The sequence below is a fragment of the Haliotis rufescens genome, unplaced genomic scaffold (assembly GCF_023055435.1).
Source record: "Haliotis rufescens isolate VD_foot unplaced genomic scaffold, xgHalRufe1.0.p SCAF_43, whole genome shotgun sequence".
NCBI lineage: Eukaryota > Metazoa > Mollusca > Gastropoda > Lepetellida > Haliotidae > Haliotis > Haliotis rufescens.
In genome coordinates, this window is record NW_025964146.1 from 740,463 (window position 1) to 759,804 (window position 19,342).

Sequence of the window (19,342 nt, forward strand, 5' to 3'; positions counted from 1 at the left end):
GAAAATATTGAACTAACGTTTCCTCCCAGATTTAAGCTGACACACCGTGATATAACGGAAATAACGGCAGCGACGTTAAGCCAAACTCACTAAATACAAGTCAACACAGATGTGACACTCTTTTGAAATATAAAAGATTGACAGGTTGCAAAGCTTTTTTTCGAGTTTCCGTCCATAGTTGTCGCCGGTCGTGGGATCGAATCCCAAGTATACATCCTGCCGAGTGGCTTGACTGAGAAGAGTTATCTCCCGTAGATGTCCGCTGAGTGGCTTCAATGGACAGAGATCCCTGCCGTAGATGTCCGCTGAGCGGCATCAATGAACAAAGATCCCTGCCGTAGATGTCCACTGAGTGGCTTCAATGAACAGAGATCCCTGCCGTAGATGTCCACTGAGTGGCTTCAATAAACAGAGATCCCTGCCGTAGATGTCCACTGAGTGGTTTCAATGATCAGAGATCCCTGCCGTAGATGTCCGCTGAGTGGCTTCAATAAACAGGGATCCCTGCCGTAGATGTCCGCAGAGTGGCTTCAATAAACAGAGATCCCTGTCGTAGATGTCCGCAGAGTGGCTTCAATAAACAGGGATGCCTGCCGTAGATGTCCGCTGAGTGGCTTCAATAAACAGAGATCCCTGCCGTAGATGTCCGCTGAGCGGCTTCAATGAACAGAGATCCCTGCCGCAGATGTCCGCTGAGTGGCTTCAATAAACAGGGATCCCTACCGTAGATGTCCGCTGAGTGGCTTCAATAAACAGAGAACCCTGTCGTAGATGTCCGCTGAGTGGCTTCAATAAACAGACCTCTGCCGCAGATGTCAGCTGAGGGGCTTCGATAAACAGAGATCCCTTCCGTAAAAGTCCGCTAAGTGGCTTCAATGGACAGAGATCCCTGCCGTAGATGTCCGCTGAGCGGCATCAATGAACAAAGATCCCTGCCGTAGATGTCCACTGAGTGGCTTCAATGAACAGAGATCCCTGCCGTAGATGTCCACTGAGTGGCTTCAATAAACAGAGATCCCTGCCGTAGATGTCCACTGAGTGGTTTCAATGATCAGAGATCCCTGCCGTAGATGTCCGCTGAGTGGCTTCAATAAACAGGGATCCCTGCCGTAGATGTCCGCAGAGTGGCTTCAATAAACAGAGATCCCTGTCGTAGATGTCCGCAGAGTGGCTTCAATAAACAGGGATGCCTGCCGTAGATGTCCGCTGAGTGGCTTCAATAAACAGAAATCCCTGCCGTAGATGTCCGCTGAGCGGCTTCAATGAACAGAGATCCCTGCCGCAGATGTCAGCTGAGTGGCTTCAATAAACAGGGATCCCTACCGTAGATGTCCGCTGAGTGGCTTCAATAAACAGAGAACCCTGTCGTAGATGTCCGCTGAGTGGCTTCAATAAACAGACCTCTGCCGCAGATGTCAGCTGAGGGGCTTCGATAAACAGAGATCCCTTCCGTAAAAGTCCGCTAAGTGGCTTCAATGAACAGAGATCCCTACCGTGGATGTCCGCAGAGGGGCTTCAATGAACAGAGATCCCTGCCGTAGATGTCCGCTGAGAACCATACCCATCTAAGCTTGTTTAACCCCCCTTCACTGTCCCGACACGCCGTGATGCAACTAAAATGAGAGCCCATATACCATATACAGTCAAGTCCCGTGTTTTGTTTATTTAAAGCAGTAATTGTTTATTGTTAAGCACGTTGTAATATGCGGCTACTCGCCGACTCGTCTCGCATCAAAACACGGGGCTGTGTACTCGCGGGCAGATGACCACGGAGTACGCTGATCACTGTGTCGGATTAACGAGACTGATTAATGAGGGATTTCAGCAATTCGTTGCAAATTAGGTATGTCGGAGTTGGAGTGCGAGACTGTCGGATTAAGGGGTCTAAATAGCACTGATTAAATTTGTGTCGGATAAAGCCGATTGTCGGATTAACGAGACTTGACTGTATGGTCTCTACTGAAATACAGTGTTATCTCACTGAATTGTGTCAACATATAATACATTCTAAATTTGAAGTTTACACGATATACGGCTTTTCCATTGGACGTTGGGCCGGTCACATGACGCGAAACTGACGTTCAGAAGCGTATGAACGACACAATTTGACGTTCATACGTTTGTCACGAGACCTTGTTCTTGAAATGGGAATTCCTTTGCACGAATACATACAGAATCGTTCTTTCTGATCAGTTAGACCCTTTAATCTTGAACTCAGCGTTTTAGTATACATTGATAAACGTCAGAGAGTTTGACTGCACGATCGTCCACGAATATCCTGGCTACGACCCATCCTAGTGAACAAAACGTAGAAATGCATGATCCGTGTCTAAACTGACAGGTACAGTCAACAGCAATCTATTATTTTACCTTAGTATCTATTTGGCACATTTTTGTATTCACCTTTCAATGATCGGCCAACTGATCAATGATGACTGACACATGTAACCGCTACAGGTTCATAAACAACTTCGGAAATCTCTCCCCTCACGTTTATCATGGCGGTCATTTTGACGTCTTGTACTTGATGTAAATGTATACTGAACAACAAAAGTTCTTTTCACATTGAATAAGATTTAATGCAAAGTTATGTTTTTTACCAACTCTGAAACAATTTCGGTTTGTAACAGATAAAAGACTCCTGTGAGTGTTCAAATGGTTTAATTTGCCATACTGACTTCAGAAAATGCGTGATTTCATAAAAAAAAAACATGAACGTGCCAAAATGTCAATTTACAAATCAATAGCGGGTGTGTCCATCTCTGGTCGCGATGCAAGCAACACATCTTCGTCTCATGGAATGGATCAGGCGTCGCACAAAGTTCTGTGGGATATCTGTCCATATCTGCTGGAGCATGTTTCGAAGTTCCTGGAGTGTCTGTGGAACACGGAGTTGACGTCGAAGGCGCCGATCCATCTCATCCCACATGTGCTCGATTGGTGAGAGATCAGGGGAGCGAGCCGACCAGGGGTTGACATTAACGTTGTTTTGTTGAAGAGATTCCTGAACAAGTCGAGCAATATGAGGCCGGGCGTTGTCATGTTGAACGGTAATGCCTGGGCCATGACGACGCAAAGACGGTAGAACAACAGGGCCGATGATCTCGTAGAGCTGTCCATTGAGATTTCCCTCTACCACTATCAAACGGGTCCTCTGTCTTGCTGTAATCCCACCCCATACCATAACGCTGCCGCCCCCGAACCGATCTTCTTCCATGACACAAAGATTGACGTAACGCTCACCTCGACGTCGGTACACTCGAATCCGTCCATCGCTGTGGCTGAGGTGAAAACGAGACTAGTCAGTGAATAGAACTTGTCCCCACTGCATGGCCGTCCAGCGTAGACGCTGTCAGCACCACTGTAGACGTGCTTGACGGTGGTTTCCTGTCAAAATGGGACGTCTGGCGGGTCTTCTGGCGACAATCTCTGCACATCTGAGGCGACGACGTACGGTTTGTGAAGATATTCGTTGAAGGCCAGGGATGCTTATGCAGTCACTGTTGCTGGCTGAAATCGATTTCGTAGGTGTGTTGTTCGAATCCAGTTGTCTTGTCGATTATTGGTTACGCGTGGCCTGCCACTCCGAGGATGGTCTCTGACTGCATTCGTCTGTTGCCAACGTTGCCATAAACACCAAATGGTGTTTCTGTGGACGTTAAACTGTCTTGCAACATCACGTTGACTCGATCCCGCTTCAAGCATACCAATGGCTCGCAGACGCTCATTTTCGGACAGGCGTGGCATTTCGTAATGTTGAATAATTGCGTAATTTTGTTGTTTTTCTGAGTGGTTGTTGTCAGCACGATGCTAAACAATGCATATGGAATCCCGTTAACGCAGATGTTTTTATACCCATTCTTGGGTAGTGAAATGCATGGGGCTTGCATAAAATCAACTTTTGCATGGAATGCATGCTTTTCTGTAGCAGTTGCGTCTTTGTAACTTGATTCCATACATGTACTACCATATTGAAGACCAAACTTTACTTGTTTGAAAAATACACTAAAATATTGGTGTCACAGGAACTTTTATTGTTGAGTATAGTACGACGTGCTGACATTGTGACTGACTTACTAAGGTAGTTCTCACAGACCTTTCTCACCTCATGGTGCTATTATTAGAATACATGTCTTGTAAACAAACTACAATAGATGTTCTTGTAAATACATGCATACGCTCACGTCACCTCTTGTTGGGGAGGGGCGGGCGGGTAGCCTAGTGGTTAAAGCGTTCGCTCATCACGCCGAAGACCCGGGTTCGATTCCCGACATGGGTACAATGTGTGAAGCCCATTTCTGGTGTCCCCCGCCGTGATATTGCTGGAATATTGCTAAAAGCGGCGTAAAATCATACTCACTCACTCACTCTTGTTGGGGAACTATTTTATTCCGCGATACACATGGTTGTTGTTTGACTGTCAGTGTAAACATGTAGTCACACGTATAGATCTAGCGCTACATCCCTGGAGGTATAAAATAGTGATAAAAAATTTTGTTATAAAAACATCCGACGTTCATACAGTTTGGCCCTCACTCTATGAAGGTTCATACTCCAATGAACTCAAACAAAGTGAAAGTCAAGTCTTCATTGAGGCATCAAACGAAACACGTTCATACCGTGCAGCTCGTGCGTGACAGTGCACGTGCTGCTACAATGTCCCTGGCGTGATGGACGCAGCGTATAAATCAATGTTGGCGGTGCCACGGAACAGACAGCAACTATAAACACGCCGATCTCTTCATCTGAGTGCTTTAGAAGGATGAGCGATGGTCAATTCCATCACGAACGCTACTGGCCGCCGGTCAAACCCCGGTGCGAACGCTCGTACCGGCCTTGACACAAAATTATTCATTTCGTAAGTCTAGATTTTTGCAGAGAAATTAATGAGATAATCTGAGCTCCTTTCTATTACATAAATCACAAGACAATTTCGTATCATTATTTCAGAACCCCTAAAGATCCTGGTTAGAATTGATCTTCAATCGTACGATCGACTCTGCTTTATGCAGAGATTTCTATTGGATATGGTAACGGATTTGTCGCTTCATTATTCAGCATTCTAACCATGCTTGTCGTCCGGGGCGACTAGAGGCGATCAGGCTCGCTGACTTGGCTGATGCATGTCGTCGTATCCCAAATGATGATAGGACCTCGCTCAACGAACGGATCTTAGTGTTTGGACCCCCGCACGGCTACTGCACATTACGGGGTTATCGACAGTAGGTGACCTGAGGTTGGCGTGTTGACTATCTGCAATACTCGATGCCGCTGACGTACGCTGATACAATAGTTGGAGTTACCAGTGGACCGTACAAATCTGCATGAAACTTTCAGACCGATCCCAACTGAGATCACGTCAGAGTCTGCGCAATGTTCTTAATACCGACCGACTATTCCAGCCGAATCGCCACGGGGGGGCCTCCTCCGTGATCTGGTGGAAAGAGCGTCTGGCAGGACAGCGGAAGGTCGGTGGTTCGATCCCCGGCCGTCGACAAAAAGACGTTAGTTTAACGCTGCACTCAGCAAATTCAAGCTTATATGACGGCGGTCTGCAAATAATCGAGAATGGACCAGACAAACCAATGCTTGGCATCATGAGCATCGATCTACGCAATTGGGATACGATGACATGCATCAACCAAGTCAGCTATCCTGACCACCCGATCCCGTTAGTCGCTTTTTACGACAGGCATGGGTTGCTGAAGACCTATTCTACCCTGGTTCTTCACAGGTTTAATACAAATGTGACTGATACGACTGTCATCAACCCAGCTGTGAAAGATACGTTTATACAGCCCCCTACCTCCTCCAGTTGTCTAAGTGGCGGAATGGTGGTCGAATGATGAAACCGTTCTCACTCCATAAACCTGGGTTCGATGACCAAGATAGTGTCAACGGCCGCTACATGACTGGAGTATTTCTGAAAGCGGGGGAAAACAATATGCACTCATTCACGTATTTCAGTTGTCTGAAATTTAGCAGACAACTATATAAAAGATAAAGGCTAAATGTTTTCCAGAATAAAATAGGTATTATTAATTTGCCAACCAAGGTCCTTATCTGTGATTTATATTTCAGAGACAAAGAAATCGATTGATCAGTAGGACCGGGCGCCTCAAGTCGTCTTCCGCAAGACACACACGACATCCAATGTGTATGATTACATAACCGAAATACTCTTTCTACATGGGTTTCTTTGTCATATTTCAGATCCCGATCGCCTGCTAATCTGTTGTTAATATCACGCTCAGTCTATATATTTTACAAACTTCTTATATTGCGATATTGTCTACGTCTAGGAACTGAGCGTGCACTCCAACGTAATTTCCCATGTTACATTCGCCCTGATCGATGCAATGGAGCCGTGGCTACCTTTCTATGTAGACAGTTCTGAGACACGCGACTTTCACCGAATCGCAGCATTAAATTTACGATATTTTCAGGAAGCACGGCAGTCTGTTCAATGTTTGTACGACCGGGGACTTAATTGGGTTTTTTAAGCAGAATTTACGACATTCCGAACGGTTGGCGGCAGCGGTCGACAATGTGACGACAACGTATCGAGTTTCGGTAGTTACGTGGGTTACCTTGCCAGTGTACAACATTGCGCCAACTGACCGAGACATCGACCACGGACGTGCGCAACCTCACAGTGACCTTTTAACGTGATATTTCCCCCGTTTGTCTCCAAATCGAGTTTAATAATTTCCTGGCTTGAGATTACAGAAGGAAAATCATTAATTAAGCGAACGCGGGCCGTGTACTCGCGCACGGGTCAATCTTGTTTCAAACAAATAAAGGTCGAGCCATGGAGACTGCTTCTGTTTTCCTTGTGCTTTCTTGTCCGTCATCGACAATGGAAAACTGGCTTCTGCAGACTGTAACATCGTTCGTTGGAATCTTCAAAATGTATAGGTAAATGTTGCTCATCCGAAATCTTTACACTCCGTGTGTGAACCATCTCGACCCGGTGACGGTGACAGACTCAAAATAAAAATGGCAAAATAAAGAAAATCTGGATTTGAACACTATTAAGGGACTGATCATTTAGTTATAGGACTGGGGATGGGTGGAGAATGGTCTTTGGACGACTGGAACATATCTTGACGACCCCCTCCCGTTATGTAACATGTTTTCATGAACACCCCCCTCTCCCCATACATGTAACATGTTTCCATGACCCCCCCTCCCTAATATAAATGACCAGTCCGCCAGTAATGTTCAAATTTATAATTGGTTTATGTGAAAATTAGAACTGAGTCATTTTCCATGTCCCCAACCACCAACCCATCCCAACTCGCACACACTATCTGCTCAACTTAATCTCACGGCAACCCCACATCGCTACCCCCTCCCCTTTAATGACTGACCAGTCCCTAATTCAAGTATTTCTACAAAAGACATATTTAAACACACTATACAAACATACATACACAATATTTCAAAAACAGATTTTTTAATAAAAGTACCATCTCGATTTTTCTTCTTCTGAAGTATAACGATAAAAGATATGCCTGTGTGGTCGGACTCTAAGGGCATGTACGTACATCTGCATTAACTTTTAAAGGAGTATGAGCGAATTGTATCTAAATCGTCTTTCCCAACCTCATTTAGAATTCGAAATTATCAATTTACTTTAAGCTGCCCAAAGGTTTGATAAAAATTCAAATTTGCTCCGCCGTCGTTTCCAAGTGCTGCCGGCTTTTTAGTTATACCGATATCCTGCATTATGAAAATTATTAATCAAATTGCGAAAGACATTTATAAATAATGCATCTCCCGCCAAACCGTTTCTGCACAAGAAACAGCGTAGGATCCCCCAGGTCGTGTCCCGACCGCTATATATCAAACTAGTTTTTTGTTTTATATGCCCCGAGCAGCAAGAGCATTTTAGTTTTAACGATGTCTCATCTGATCGATGGCGCAGGAGGGGGTTGGTTAAAAAAGTGGGAGCAAAATACAAAAAAAAACGAATTTAGCGTACATAAAAGTAATTGAGCTTGAGGTCCGTGACGCTAGATGTATTGTTCTGAGACCGTGTGACCCCTTGGCTTAACATTTAAAAACAGCTTTTGTCGAGAGAATTACTCCGTGGAGGTTGACGCGGACAGCATTTGAGATTTTTCCTCTGAGATGCCAGACGGAGAGCCAAACACGCAGAGTGAAATAATTACCAAAGTTGAACTCGTAAATATTGTCACCATTGCGAAATGGGTAGTTAGGTGTTTGTGCGTTCGCCAGTCACATAAAAGGTATAGGTTCGACTCCAACATTGATGAAATTGATTAAGCTCATTTGTTGAGGCGCCCACCGTCGTTTGATTATTGGAGAACCAATTTACTCACACCCATTTTTGCCGTACTGATTTCTGATATACACTTTGTTTAAAAAACCCCGTCTCCATATGATTTTCAATAAAAATCTAATCATGGTCTGAGAGTATAGACCCCATTGGTTTGCTGGAAATTGTACTTAAGGTCACGTGTTATTTTTAAGAGCATTTAGCCGGAAGTACTACCGCCCGTCGTGCTTAGTACAGCTCACTTTCATAATTAGTTTAAATACACTGCACCATGCTAATGCGTATTATATGAAAATTAGTAAATTAACGTTTTGTGTTTTGTTAAAAGTTTAAGAGCATACGAGTGTTCTTTGGTAATTAAATGAATTACGTGTTATTAAACTAAAATAATATTTAGCATTTAGGGTACCGCGTGCGCGATTTCAGACAACGGCTAGGACCATGTCGTCGTTATTGCAGGGTTTTATTGAAGAGAAATGTGATATGGAAGCATGAATACTTAATTGTAGCGTTATTTTTCCGTCATGCAGACTTAGCGACTGGGATGAGGGGGCTAGTTCCCTCGTTCTCAAATCACTGCCATGCGAGCGTATCATTTATCAACCATTGGTGATTTCCAGCCTGTTAGGATTTCCTTGTCCCCCCTATCGTCGTTAACACGAGTACCCATTATTTAGCGAATCTGACGAATTAGCAGAAACTTAAAGAGGACCAGAATGAAAATAAATTTGCACAAGGGAAATGATTTGTGATTTTTCTCTGCACTTGTCACGTGCAATTGCGAACATGCGGAGCGAGGCGCCAATCCACAGACGATTCGTCTCCTCAAGTTTGAAAATGGCTGCAAGCTGTTTTCTAGACGACGACTAATCAAGATTCAGGTAGAAATACATTAATATTGATGGATGTGTCGTATTAGGCATAGAAACTTGACTCTAAACAGTCTGGGTCGGATGTATAAATGCAGTAAAGGCTGAAAAAGAAGTCATATTGATGAATTACAAATGCCCCCCCCCCCCCCCCCCCCGATATTAGAGTTTCTGTCTCACGATATGAGATTAGTCATATGGCAAATATCACGAGGACATATGACTCCAAACGAGATAATATTCTGGTATTCCAGTCACACAATACCGCAAACAGATGATATGTTTCCACAAAGAAAGCGAAGTGTGACAAAGCATGGTGACTTGATATTTTTGTTGAACAAAGAAGAGATATTCCGAGTTATCACACAACACTGTTCGCAGGCACAAACATTATTTTCTGGTTTAATGACAAATATTTGTTTAATTTGACATGCATCAACCGCGTCAGCGAGCCTGACCACCCGATCCCGTTAGTCGCCTCTTACGACAAGCATAGTGGCCTTTTACGGCACCCATGGGTTGCTGAAGACCTATTCTACCCCGGGTAGACAAAGGGTGAACTACAGGCGACTATTGTACCTGGGTACAATGTGTGAAGCCCATTTCTGGTGTTCCCCGCCGTGATATTGCTGGAATATTGCTAAAGGCGGCGTAAAACCAAATTCACTCACTAGTTGACTGTAAACTCTACCATGCTATTCGTATTTTCCACTGCGCAGTACTATTGTCGAGCTTGTCATACAAATGTTTCGTTAAAATACCACGAAGCCAGACCTACCAAACAGGGTGACACACGTGTGGCTGTAGAAACGATCAAACACACCGAAGAAAGCCTGTGTGATGGATCTGGCACTCGAGTGTCAGGTCATTATCTAACCGTGGACGTACCACTCTGTTTCCGGTCGTTGTGTATGACTAATCCACGCTCTCCTCAAATCAGTTTTGTAAAACTAATTGCCTGAGGATGGTGAGAATGGTCAAGATTGATGAATTGTACCCTGGTTACAGTCACTGATTCATTACGTGGCTACATGACAAAAGCTTGTTCATTACAGCATGGCGGAAACTCAACATGCACCTTCATATGATTAATCACATTTTTTACGAATTCTTAATTTTCTCGTTTTTTTCTCATTTTCGCGGTTTTCTCATACTGAACTTCCTTTTGTGAGACACACGTGGATTTCTCTTACGTAACTTGCTACAATAACGCGTGTATGGATTTCTTCTACGCGACTTCCTACAGTAACACGTGTGTATTGCTCACAGGCAACTCTCTACAGTTTCTCATACGTACCTGACCGTGAAGGTCCGGGGTAGAATTGGTCTTCAGCAACCCATGCTTGCCGTAAAAGGCGACTATGCTTGCCGTAAGAGGCGACTAACGGGATCGGGTGGTCAGGCTCGCTGACTTGGTTGATGCATGTCATCGATCCCAATTGCGTGGATCGATGCTCATGATATCAATCACTGGATTGTCTGGTCCAGACTCGATTATTTACGGACCGCCGTCATATAGCTGGAATATTGCTGAGTGCCGGGTTAAACAACAAACCAACCAACCCAACTGCGTGGCTCGATGCTCTTGATGTCAAACACTGGATTGTCTTGTCCAGACTCGAAATGTTTTACAGACTGCTGTCATATATTGCTGAGTGCAATGCCGTCGAATATTCCTGAGTGCGGCGTTAAACAACAAACAACAACAGCAATCATACGTACCGTGCTACCGTTACACATTTTTTTAATTTTTCGTCAACTTGGTTCCATAAAACCGCAACCGTTGACCGTTGTCCATCGGAAACTCTCAGTTGTGGATGGGTGAGTGAGTGAGTTGAGTTTAACTCTGCTTTGAACAGCATTTCAGTTCTATCGCGATGTGTCAGCTTGTTGTGGTAGGAAAACGTGAACTGATGCAGATCTTTAACGGTTAAATTACACTATGTTGAAACTCACCAGCAATGTGACGATGACTAAGGGTGATTTCTTTGTTTGTTGTTTTACGCCGCTCTCAGCAATATTCAAGCTATATGACGGCGGTCTGTAACATCAGCGATCCTGACCCTCCGATCCCTGTCCCGTTAGACGATCCCTGTCCCGTTAGTCGATCCCGGTCCCGTTAGTCGATCCCGGTCCCGTTAGTCGACCCCAGTCCCGTTAGTCGATCCCGGTCCCGTTTGTCGACCCCAGTCCCGTTAGTCGATCCCGGTCCCGTTAGTCGATCCCGGTCCCGTTAGTCGACCCCAGTCCCGTTAGTCGACCCCAGTCCCGTTAGTCGATCCCGGTCCCGTTAGTCGACCCCCAGTCCCGTTAGTCGACCCCAGTCCCGTTAGTCGATCCCGGTCCCGTTAGTCGACCCCAGTCCCGTTAGTCGACCCCGGTACCGTTAGTCGATCCCGTTAGTATTTTTATTCCTTGCCCAGGAGCACATCGTCATCACAAAATACAAATATAAGGAAGGTGAGCTTCAGACACGCGGTTCTGTTTTTGACTTTCACTTCATTGTGCCATTCTCGTGCTGGTAGACAAACTGTCCTCACCCAAACTTAGATGAGAAGTGTAACACGTTTATGTTTAAATCTATTATCACGCCGAGGAACTTCATATATCAGTAAGTGAATTGACATGTTCAATATTTAAAAATCCCCTTTTTCCAAACGGAATGTTTGCTTAAAGTTTACGTTTTGGGATTTTCACACGAGAAAATATTGAACTTATGTTATAAAGTTGTTCTTTTGCGCATTTCCTTGGCTTAGTGCCACGGAAGAAAGAAAGGTTAATACAAGACCACACACAATAGAGTTTTTTTAGTAAATCATAAATATTCATAAATATCTGCACAGACAAGATACAGCGGCAATGGTGGGGTTTGAAGTCATAAATCTGGCGATAACACGAGCAAATATAACTGTGCTTTATCTCCCGGAGACATCTAAATATCCACAATTTACGTGGCAATTTTCAACAATTATCCCACCATCACAAAAAGAACCCACGTACATGACACGAACAGGGCTAGTGATATACAAGTCATGGCCCGTGCATTGAATATTATATTCAACTCGTCCTTTGACGACACAGACGTGACAAAGTTAAACATACGTTTTGTCGATGCGGGCTTGTGATAATAACGACTTGGCCCTAAACATGTATAATAGCACTTGTCTGGCGCCTGACGTTTGAATATGACACATAGAACAGTAGCAACCGCCCCGAACAGGGATAACAATATTTTGTACCCGTTTTCACCACAGCGTGTGTTTATCTGGAACCGGCCGCGTCATGCTTCTTACGTTCGCCTTCAGATAGCTTGCAACTATTATTTAGTAGTCTGGTCGTTAATTGAAAAATAACTGTTTACAATATAATCTTCTCTTATCTCTGACTTGCGGGGCACTTAATGTGAGCTGTTTTTAATCGCGGATGTGTGTTGGTCGTTTACTGTGGGACTCGACTGATGTTCAATACCTGACGTTGAAAGACGCTGGGATAGTCTGTAAACTCGAATGTGTGTGGCTGCTTGTACCAGTCCGGACTGATGCCGATTTATAGTGCAAGTTCACTGAGATACCATGCCGCAGTTTAACATGAATACACACTCAGACACAGTATACTGACTCCGAGCCGACCAGTCCTTGTTTTAGCCCCTTAATGCCGAGCGCCAGACAGGGTAACAACATGTACCATCTTTTAACGTCTTTTGGTATGACGCGGTCGGGGATCGAACCACGTACCTTCCGTTCTCCGGGCGGACGCTGGAAACATACGAATAGGACAAATTGTTGGACGTTGTGCTCGATCAGGGCTGATTAGTTTGTAAAGTATTGCCCTGAACAGGGATAATCAAAATTGCAATTATTGAAACCATCGATACCTCTGTGGATAGGGAAATCGGGAGGGTCATATGACTGGTGAAGTCATAGACTTGTGTTCTATATTTGTGATTAGAAAACCGTCACATAGACTTATGCCCGTTATTTGTGATTGAAAAAGCCATACCATATTTGTGATTAGAAAACGTCATAAAGACTTATGTCCGTTATTTGTGATTGGAAAAGCCATACTATATTTGTGATGAGAACACGGCATATAGACTTATGTCCTTTATTTGTGATTGGAAAAGCCATACTATATTTGTGATTAGAAAACGTCATATAGACTTATGTCCGTTATTTGTGATTGAAAAAGCCATACCATATTTGTGATTAGAAAACGTCATATAGACTTATGTCCGTTATTTGTGATTGAAAAAGCCACACCATATTTGTGATTAGAAAACGTCATATAGACTTATGCTCGTTATTTGTGATTGGAAAAGCCATACCATATGTGTGATTAGAAAACGTCATATAGACTTATGCCCGTTATTTGTGATTGGAAAAGTCATAGACATATGTTATAGAAACAAAATTAGAGCTTCCAAAGAGTGAATGATTGAGTTTAAAGCCGCTTTGAATAATATTTCAGTTAAATCACGGCGTGTGAGCTTGACGTAGTAGGAAAGCATGAATTAATACAAGTATTAAATGCGTACCATTTTGGTGAAACCCACGATCACGGGCATGGTGCTCACAAACCTAGAAACATAAACAGGGCGATCCGGGATCCGAACACAGGATCAAGATTTCTGTTACCCTACAACTGGACAAGCCCAAGCAAGATCATGTTCCAGAACATGAATATACAGTGACGTCAACGTTGTCTCAGTGAGTGAGTGAGTGAGTGAGTGAGTGAAACGGTGGTTGAGTGCATGCGTGGGTGGGTGGCTGAGTGCGTTGGATTTAACGCAGCTTTCATCAATATTTCCGATATAACGTGTGTGCCAGCGTAAGACCAAGGGATGCATGTAGTCCTGAAAGTTTATCATTTTGATGAAACAACGGATCCTTCCACGGCTAAGGGATATAACCCCGTACATCAAGATCTGGCGCCTAAGACCACTGACCTACCTGTGCAACATCTCCGTAAAGTAACAAGATTTTGTCTTTGTGTGAATGCATTGGCGGAAAGTTTCGCATAGTTACGTGAAGTTTGCGACTAACAACCTCCCCACAGAGTAATGGGAAGAATTCCATGCTACTGAATATGGTTTGAGCACAATAGTTCACATGATTTTATCTGCGTTGACTCCAACACGTAAAGCACCCGTTCCGCTGTCTATAACAGGGTTGTTGTTATCGTTGTTGATCAGATGAGAATTGCTGTCACTCGGCCGCTAAGTACCCATTACCCGGCAATATTGAAGGCAAACTGGGGCAGTTCACATAGGCAGGAATGTTGGGGGAAGTCATGCATACATATGTACACAAATAAGTCAGCAGAAAAGTTTATTGGTTTTTTTTCGCGTCTGTTGACGGGCGTTTAGAGGTATATCGCGTCTCCGCTGTTCATGTTGTGTTGTTGTTATATTATTGTTGTGTTGTTGTTGTGACCCTGTTCTGCGCCAGTGTCAATAGCTGATTCGTCTGGGTGTTCTTACAAAGCATGGTCGCTATAGTGAGGTGTTCTTACAAGGTATAGTCGCTATAGTGAGGTGTTCTTACAAAGTATAATCGCTATAGTGAGGTGTTCTTACAAAGCATAATCGCTATTCTGAAGGTGTTCTTTCAAAATGTGGTCGCTATTGTGAGGTGTTCTTACAAAGCATGGTCGCTTTGGAGAGGGTTTCATTACAAAGCATGGTCACTATTGTGGTCGTGTTCTCACAAAGCATGGTCGCTATATTGGGATTTTCTTACAAGATACAAAGCATGGTCGCTGTAGTGAAGTGTCCCTACAAAGCATGGTCGCTATAGTGAAGTGTTCTTACAAAGTAGGGTTGCTGTAGTGCGTCATCGTACTCTAAGGCTCCGCAAGTCCCGGAGCCGGGCGAGGATCCTGTGGCAGTGGGTTCAAATCCCAGACTCACACATTTTGATCCTTGGTTTGTTGACACCATACTCGTGGGTTTCACTGATCGAGGCGGTCAGACCCGCATCACTTCAGACTCCCCTTCAACCTTAACGCAGCACGCCGTGATATAACTGGATTGCTATTCAAGGCGGAGTTAAACCCAACTCTCTCACTCACTCAGTCACGAGCTCACGAGCTTACGGGAATGATCAGGCCTCTTGGACACGTTTTTGTCATCTGGCTGCCCGTGTGTCGAGATATTGTACAATCAATGGGATTCCGGGTTAGAACTGATCCCCAGCAACCTATACTGGTCGTAAAAGACAGGTGGTCAGACTCGGTGACTTGAGGGCGTGTCAACGTACCTCGACGATGTGGGTCGTTGCTTAAATATCACCCACGGGATTGTCCACCGACACGCACAACTAGAGTGAGGTTGGCAAACAGGGTTGGTTTGTTTTGTGGTTGGCTGACAGTCATATATAACTACGGGGAACATGTTTTTGAACAGTAGTGTAGTTGATGGCTGTTCGCATCATGGATGAGATGGCTTGGGTTGCCTTTCACAGCTATGTACTTTATAATGTGACAGATTACAATTGAGTACCCAAGTTCAGTTGCAAGGTCATTAAAATAGACATTGCCAATAACGTTGTTTTTTAGTTGCTTTTGAAGTGTTAGAGGAACTTTTCAACAGAATTACCTTTCTATTTATTCAAGAATTAAACTGTCCCTATGAAACTTATAAATATGCAAAATATGTACACGTGTATTGGAATTGTGAGAGCAAAGCACATATACCCAGTCATCCAAACTGCAGCAATTCTCTGTGCAATACTGCCTCCCAGTGATCGTATATTCAGGTAACAGACGGGACAACAGGCGAGACAACAATGACAACAGGCGAGACAACAATGACAACAGGCGAGACAACAATGACAACAGTTGAGACAACAAGGACAACAGGTGAGACAACAAGGACAGCAGGTGAGACAAGGACAACAGGTGAGACAACAAGAACAACAGGTGAGACAACAAGGACAACAGGTGAGACAAGGACAACAGGTGAGACAATGACAACAGGTAAGACAACAAGAACAACAGGTGAGACAAAAGTACAACAGGTGAGACAACAAGGACAACAGGTGAGACAACAAGGACAACAGGTGAGACAACAGATGAGAGAACAAGGACAACAGGTGAGACAACAGGTGAGACAACAAGGACAATAGGTGGGACAAGGACAACAGATGAGACAACAGGTGAGACAACAAGGACAACAGGTGAGACAACAGATGAGAGAACAAGGACAACAGGTGAGACAACAGGTGAGACAACAGGTGAGACAACAAGGACAACAGGTGAGACAAAAGTACAACAGGTGAGACAAGGACAACAGGTGAGACAACAAGGACAACAGGTGAGAAAACAGATGAGAGAACAAGGACAACAGGTGAGACAACAGGTGAGACAACAAGGACAATAGGTGGGACAAGGACAACAGGTGAGACAACAAGGACAACAGGTGAGACAACAAGGACAACAGGTGAGACAAGGACAACAGGTGAGACAACAGGTGAGACAACAGGTGAGACAACAAGGACAATAGGTGGGACAAGGACAACAGATGAGACAACAAGGACAACAGGTGAGACAAAAGTACAACAGGTGAGACAAGGAAAACAGGTGAGACAACAAGGACAACAGGTGAGACAACAGATGAGAGAACAAGGACAACAGGTGAGACAACAGGTGAGACAACAAGGACAATAGGTGGGACAAGGACAACAGATGAGACAACAGGTGAGACAACAAGGACAACAGGTGAGACAACAGATGAGAGAACAAGGACAACAGGTGAGACAACAGGTGAGACAACAGGTGAGACAACAGGTGAGACAACAAGGACAACAGGTCAGACAAAAGTACAACAGGTGAGACAAGGACAACAGGTGAGACAACAAGGACAACAGGTGAGACAACAGGTGAGACAACAAGGACAATAGGTGGGACAAGGACAACAGATGAGACAACAGGTGAGACAACAAGGACAACAGGTGAGACAACAGATGAGAGAACAAGAACAACAGGTGAGACAACAGGTGAGACAACAAGGACAACAGGTGAGACAAAAGTACAACAGGTGAGACAAGGACAACAGGTGAGACAACAAGGACAACAGGTGAGAAAACAGATGAGAGAACAAGGACAACAGGTGAGACAACAGGTGAGACAACAAGGACAATAGGTGGGACAAGGACAACAGGTGAGACAACAAGGACAACAGGTCAGACAACAAGGACAACAGGTGAGACAAGGACAACAGGTGAGACAACAGGTGAGACAACAGGTGAGACAACAAGGACAATAGGTGGGACAAGGACAACAGATGAGACAACAGGTGAGACAACAAGGACAACAGGTGAGACAACAGATGAGAGAACAAGGACAACAGGTGAGACAACAGGTGAGACAACAGGTGAGACAACAAGGACAACAGGTCAGACAAAAGTACAACAGGTGAGACAAGGACAACAGGTGAGACAACAAGGACAACAGGTGAGACAACAGATGAGAGAACAAGGACAACAGGTGAGACAACAGGTGAGACAACAAGGACAATAGGTGGGACAAGGACAACAGATGAGACAACAAGGACAACAGGTGAGACAAGGACAATAGGTGAGACAACAGGTGATACAAGGACAACAGGTGAGACAACAAGGACAACAGGTGAGACAACAAGGACACCAGGTGAGACAACAAGTACAACAGGTGAGACAACAAGGACAACAGGTGAGACAAGGACAACAGGTGAGACAACAAGGACAACAGGTGAGACAACAAGGACAACAGGTGAGACAACAAGAACAGGTGAGACAACAAGGACAATAGGTGAGACAAGGACAACAAGTACAACAGGTGAGACAACAAGGACAACCGGTGAGGCAAGGACAACAGGCGACACAACAAGGAAACAATGTGAGACAACAAGGACAACATGTGAGACAAGGACAACAGGTGAGACAACAAGTACAACAGGTGAGGCATCAAGGACAGCAGGTGAGACAATGACAACAGACGAGACAAGGACAACAGGTGAGAAAAGGACAACATGTGAGAAAAGGACAACAGGTGAGACAACAAGGACAACAGGTGAGACAACAAGGACAACAGGTGAGACAAGGACAACAGGTGAGACAACAGGTGAGACAACAAGGACAATAGGTGGGACAAGGACAACAGATGAGACAACAAGGACAACAGGTGAGACAAGGACAACAGGTGAGACAACAGGTGAGACAAGGACAACAGGTGAGACAACAAGGACAACAGGTGAGACAACAAGGACACCAGGTGAGACAACAAGTACAACAGGTGAGACAACAAGGACAACAGGTGAGACAAGGACAACAGGTGAGACAACAAGGACAACAGGTGAGACAACAAGGACAACAGGTGAGACAACAAGAACAGGTGAGACAACAAGGACAATAGGTGAGACAAGGACAACAAGTACAACAGGTGAGACAACAAGGACAACCGGTGAGGCAAGGACAACAGGCGACACAACAAGGAAAACATGTGAGACAACAAGGACAACATGTGAGACAAGGACAACAGGTGAGACAACAAGTACAACAGGTGAGGCATCAAGGACAGCAGGTGAGACAATGACAACAGACGAGACAAGGACAACAGGTGAGAAAAGGACAACATGTGAGACAAGGACAACAGGTGAGACAACAAGGACAACAGGTGAGACAACAAGGACAACAGGTGAGACAAGGACAACAGGTGAGACAACAGGTGAGACAACAAGGACAATAGGTGGGACAAGGACAACAGGTGAGACAACAAGGACAACAGGTGAGACAAGGACAACAGGTGAGACAACAGGTGAGACAAGGACAACAGGTGAGACAACAAGGACAACAGGTGAGACAACAAGGACACCAGGTGAGACAACAAGTACAACAGGTGAGACAACAAGGACAACAGGTGAGACAAGGACAACAGGTGAGACAACAAGGACAACAGGTGAGACAACAAGGACAACAGGTGAGACAACAAGAACAGGTGAGACAACAAGGACAATAGGTGAGACAAGGACAACAAGTACAACAGGTGAGACAACAAGGACAACCGGTGAGGCAAGGACAACAGGCGACACAACAAGGAAAACATGTGAGACAACAAGGACAACATGTGAGACAAGGACAACAGGTGAGACAACAAGTACAACAGGTGAGGCATCAAGGACAGCAGGTGAGAC